Source organism: Cucumis melo, chromosome 6 (genome assembly GCF_025177605.1).
Source record: "Cucumis melo cultivar AY chromosome 6, USDA_Cmelo_AY_1.0, whole genome shotgun sequence".
Lineage (NCBI taxonomy): Eukaryota > Viridiplantae > Streptophyta > Magnoliopsida > Cucurbitales > Cucurbitaceae > Cucumis > Cucumis melo.
Window position 1 is genome coordinate 20,729,184 of NC_066862.1, and position 5,826 is coordinate 20,735,009.

At 33.0% G+C, this 5,826-nt stretch overlaps 1 long non-coding RNA gene across 4 annotated transcripts; it reads left to right on the forward strand.

Moving 5' to 3' along the window:
- Window positions 1–673: 673 nt before the first annotated feature.
- Window positions 674–4,333, forward strand: LOC127149889 (uncharacterized). Of its 4 annotated transcripts, none has more exons than XR_007821745.1 (5): window positions 674–1,263; window positions 1,564–1,755; window positions 1,858–1,950; window positions 2,039–2,120; window positions 3,915–4,333. It is a non-coding gene; the product is annotated as an uncharacterized LOC127149889 (long non-coding RNA). The 4 variants fall into 4 exon arrangements; XR_007821742.1 differs by having other exon boundaries at window positions 675–1,263; window positions 1,866–1,950; XR_007821744.1 differs by having other exon boundaries at window positions 676–1,263; window positions 1,646–1,755; window positions 1,866–1,950.
- The last annotated feature ends 1,493 nt before the right edge of the window (window positions 4,334–5,826 follow it).

Here is a 5,826-nt window from a genome sequence, read left to right on the forward strand (position 1 = left end):
TGTTCAAGACTTGTATTTAGTCCTTAAAGGAATAACCTATCTACTAACCCTAAAGCGGGTAGGAATGAATTTCGTCCTGCACCCTATGTCCCCAACTATCCATCCGATTTTTTTCCTAAAATGGGAGGCTTATTGGGCCAACGCCAATTAGTTGCCCTTACCTATGCAGATCTAAAAACAATCTCGTGTGAACAGAAGTTCATAATTAGCTCAGGACTAAGATTAAGTTACCTAGGTCATCAATAGTCAAGATATGTAAGTTTTAAATAATAAACGACGTTATAACGTAAAAGTGACTATTTCATGGTTTAGTCTTATGTAAACACATAGGATGTCCATACTTTCATGTCTCTACATGAACAATTCAGGATTACCTCGTTTGTACTAACTACAAAGCGAGTTGTATCCATAGTTTGTCTAAATAAGGTGCTCAACCTTTATTCATATACTATAGACTATTTAAGCTATATACTCAAACTTAATCCATGTTTATGTCTCTACATAAAGTTCAAGCTTACTTAAAATAGCCTCGGCACCTACACTACAACAAATTGACCTTTCAATAACATTTTTTAATAACATATTTATAAAATGTTATCAAAGAAAAGAAAATAGGCGCGCGAGAATTAGAAAAAAGAAAAGAAAAGTGGGCGGGGGACTAAAACGTAATTTAAAGAAAAGAAAAGAAAACTGGAACACATGACCTAATTGGGCAGACGACCTCATCTTCTCCTTTGGATGATTTTTCTTCTCTTTCGACCTTCGTCTTCGATCTCTCTTCTCCGATCTCTCATCTTCTCTGATCACGCATCGTCTCCTTCTTTCGACTTTCATTCATGGAATTTGGCCTCATCTCGTTTCATTCCCCTCTCAAATTTCAGAAACCCTCATTTCATTCCCCTCCCCTCTCAATTTTCAAAAACCCGTTGTCATCTCTTTCAATCTCTCTATCGCTCTCTTCTGCTCACCATCTCTCTCTTTCGTTGTCTATCATGCCACGGTCAATAGACTGTGCACTCGCACATTGACGGGGAACCTCTATTATTGATACCCTGAGAACGCTACCGCCTAGCCACCTCCTTGCGTTGTTCAACTTGCCAAACGTTGACAACACGCCACACCACCAAGTCGAACCTAATGTCTGTGGCAAAACCGAGCGTTTACGGTTGAAAGTTGAACCTCAATGTCGAATCCCTCTTGTGTTGAGATTTGTCGTTGATGAAGCTCGATATACGCCATTAAAGCTATTGTGGATATGTTTTAGTGAGTATTTATGATTTTCTTGGAATTTTTTTATACCAATAGGCTTTTAACTCAAATTAGTTGATAACTTTTCTCATTTCATTCTTCCCATTTCCGGTTAATCAAGAAATTTTCTCATTTCATTTTTTGTTTTGAATGGATGCATTGTTTTTTCTTTTCTTTTCTTTTCTTTTCTTTTCTCTTTTTTTCTTTTTTTTTTACAAAACTATATGTTAAAATCTTAAATGCTGAGATTCTATTAAGGAAAATCAGTCCAAGAGTTTTTGATGCTGATCCATGTTTTTTCTGTTTCACCTATAGTCATACTAGCATTTGATGAGTATGTTACAACTACTATGTGAGAGAAGTATTAAATACAATCGACCACGTGGTTTTCCTTTAGTTTGCACAGTGATAGCAAGCTTTGTTCCCTACAATCGTATTGATTCTCTCTCTTGGATAGAAATATGAAGATAAAATGAAGGAGAAGGGTGAGGTACCAGTTATGTTCAGGTATGAAGACTTTCTTGCTCATTATTGGTGTTATTGTTCTTCATGTAGTTAAATTATTTTTCCCTTTCAAGAATATACCATAGTTTGTAATTTATATTCAAGCACTGTAGTTTATCTTCTGGCTAATCATTTGGGACCTCCAAAAAGATGAACAACTGAAGAGGAAGAAGAGAGAGGGAACATCCAAATCATGATGTGAGAACTCTAATTGATTGTCTGTGCAACTATGTTATTCCTTATATTGCATTTATGGAGTTTATTTGACTCTTTTCTGCCACTTTAGGACTCTGTTTACCACCACCCTACACTAAATTCCACTGGAGCTCTACCACCTGGGAAACCTCCAATGTTGAAATCATCAATTGGTAAGTTATTTTCTAGGTTTTCTATTGGTAAACTATTGTCATTTCTTATTGCAAGCTCTTTGTTGGTAAAGAGAATAATGCTTGCTTATTCTATTGTCATTTCTTATTGTCATCTCTTGGTAAACTATTGTTATTTCTTATTATTAGCTCTTTGTTGGTAAACAGAATAATGCTTGCTTATTCTATTGTCATTTCTTATTGTCATCTATGTCTGTCACCATTAAAATAATGCTTGCTTATCTTCTATTAGTAAATAGAATGAATGTATTTTAATGGTTTGCCATTTCTTTTGGTTTGAGTTTCTTAAGTATATTTTCCTGTGATAAGTTTATTTATGCATACTATATTTACATACTAATTGTGGAGTCCTTTACAAATGAAGTTTAGACGAAAATGGGTATGACTTAAGAATTTAAACCATCCTTGTAAGTTCTTTGAAGATTTGATGCTGATATCTCTATTGAACTGAATGAAATCAAAGTAACAATTTGCAAGTTAGCTATTAAATCGTGTTCTCATTCCTAAAAAACTTATTATAAGACAGACATTAATGGTTTAACCCATTCTCTTATATTTCTTTTTTATGGTACAGAGGTACATAAGCAAAAAAGCAATAATTCGATTTGCAAAACTTAGGGGAGAAGATAATGGTTTCATTTGATGGTTAACTACTATTGATTGAAAATTTTCTTTTATTTTTCAACTTGACAGCATAATTGATCTTTGTTATCATCCAAATTACAGATTGGTCTTGGGTTACTATCGTTGCAACAACTTACTAATTTACCTTTGTTCATTTGTTTAGCCTTTGTTCATGTATTCTCCAGTCTCCTCACCTACTGTTTTGGAATTGCCAAAGTACCTATTTACCTTTCCTTTCATTTTCTTTTCATTAGTTCATTTAATGTTTAATAATTCATCAGGTTATGTGTTGTTTTCTAGCTCTTTGGATTTTGGTTAGTGTTAATACTCATTTTTCATGGAGGATTTTCTCATTTTGTTAGTTTAGATTTAGATGTGAGCTGCAAAAGTGTAGTTCCTCTCTCTCTATCTTTCTCAGCATGGCTAATTTTTCTCCAAATCTCATTTATTCTCATTCTAGCAAAGGCCCTAGCCTTGTTGGTTAAGATACTTAAGTGTGGTGAAGTTCTGTTCAGAATTTTTAGTTTCATTTTCAGTGTTGTAATTTAGTTTTAACCTTTTGGAACTCTATTCGTACTTAGGTAAGTTCTAATTCTGAGCTTTCTTTGATATATTCTTAGTATTTGTTTAGATACATGCTTTCAAGGGAGTTAGAAGCTAAGCAAAGGTTGCAAGGCGGCCAACTTAGAATAAGACATGAGGCTAAGCCATGGTAGAGTCAACCTTTCTATTGAGAATTAAGTTTTTATGTTGTGGAGTCTCCGTAGAAATCAATAAGGGCTTCTTTATTTGCTTCTAGTTCTTGCATTGAATATGATGTGGTTGTCTCATAGAAAAAAAATTAGTAAAAAAGATTGATGTCTTAGGCCCTTAAGTTTTGATTAGTTTTTTGTTCTTATTGTTGTTTTAATGTTGGTTTTTGTTCTTGTTAGGAGTATCGGTTTTGGTTTTTTATCTAAACTTGTAAATTGGATTTGGTTATTAAGTTTCTGGTTTTTTGCTCTAATTTTCTGCTCCATTCATTTAAGTTCCTTATGAATCTTAGCCCCCTAATGTTTTTAATACTTTTTTGTTCTTATTGTTGCCACTTTTTGATGTGATGTAATTTACTGTGTTGATTACTCATATTGGTTACATTTTCTATCTTTTAAGAATTTTCAGAGTGAAGCTGAAATGCAAAGAACATGCACAAGGTAGTCGCAGGCAAGGGAAGAGGCAAAGACATACGAAGAAAATGAAGACGAGCACGGTGACACCTTATGTAGGGCATGCGGTGAGAACTATGCTTCAGATGAATTTTGGATTTACTGTGATATCTATGAGAAATGGTTCCATGGGAAGTTTGTTGTATGAAGAAATGCTTCAGTTTATCAGTTTTCTTGTGATGTATTGAGTTTTCTAAAACAGGGTAGTACTTTTTTGTTCGGGTTTGTTATCAAAGGATTTTTTTTTCTTTATAAACAAAATTGTAATGCATAGAAGATAAAATATATTACTCAATGAGATATTATATGTATACTATGGTAATTCTTCTATTAATAATTTGATTATGAAATGTTAATGAGGCCAAATGGTTTTAAAATATACCTACCTTTTATATTGTTATTAATAGCTCTACAAAAATTGTTATTAAAAGTCAATGACTTTTTGCTACAACAACATTTATAAAACGCTACAAAAAATTGTTTATAGCATTTTTCCAATGTTATTGAAACATTTCATAGCAATTTTCCAACACAATAAAAAATGTTATCAAAATGTTTCTATAGCATTTTTTCTCACGTTATAAAAAGCATTTATAGCATCATATTTGTGCTATTGCTAGGGACATATTATAGCATTTTGCATAGCGGCGAAAAAACGCTACGAAAAGTCATGGACTTTCAATAACATCGGCTACGACAGCATTTCAAAAATGCTATCGAAAGTCAACGATAGCGTTTTTTTAATGTTATCGTAACTGATATTTCTTGTAGTGTTAGTTTATTGGATTTAAGATTATAGTATTCAATTTCAAAATAACGACTTTATTTAATAAATCATGATAATAAACTACGAGTTTTAAGACACAAATTTCAACACTAGCTTCATAGATGTAATGTCATTCGCTTCTTCAATGGTCGTAACCTTCATGTTGAATTTAGTAGGTAGCAATCCTAATACTTTCGATACCATTTTGGATTTAGGGATATTTTCTCCCAGCACAAATGATTCATTAGCCAAATCCAAAACTCTTACGTTGAACTCTACAATAGTCTCTTCCTCAACCATCTTGAGTGCTTCAAATCGTGACGTCAAAATCTGAAGTCGAGACACTTTGACTATAGATGTTCCTTCATATGCAACTTCTAACATATTCCATGTCTTTTTAGTAGAAGTGCATGTGTTTATCAATTTAAACACACTTTGATCCACTCCATTAAATAGTGCATTGATTGCCCGTGAATTGCCAAGAGACGCTCCGTCCTCTTCCTTAATTCAGGTAATTTCAGGTTTGAAAATAGTTTTTCTTGTCTCATCTTTGATTGATGGTGGTTCCTACCTTATGAGAACAACTTTCCAGCATTAACTATCTATAAACTTCAGAAATGCAACCATCTAAGCTTTCTAGTATGCATAATTTGCTCCATCTAGCATAGGGGGTCTCGTTGTTGATGTTTCCTCACGCACAAAGTCCATACTAAATAGTTAACCCGCTCTGATATCAAATGATTAAACAATAAAACAGTCAACAACCACAGTTAGATACTATCGATTATCTTAATTACGAAAGTTACGATAGTAGTTGTATATAGTAGAAATAAAAGTAGATGAAGTAGTAACACAAGACATTGTTAACCAAGTTCGATGACAAAGCATCTACATATGGGAGGTTCTTCTACCCACGATAGGAGATTTTATTAATCTTATAATATGATCACAAGCATATTCTTATCATAAACTGTATAGAGTTTACTATAAAGCATTTACTTCAGATAGTGCTACTAATTCAAACATATTACAATTGTTTATTAAAACTAACCATGAGGATAATTCACTCAGATAAAATTTGCCCCCTTAATCA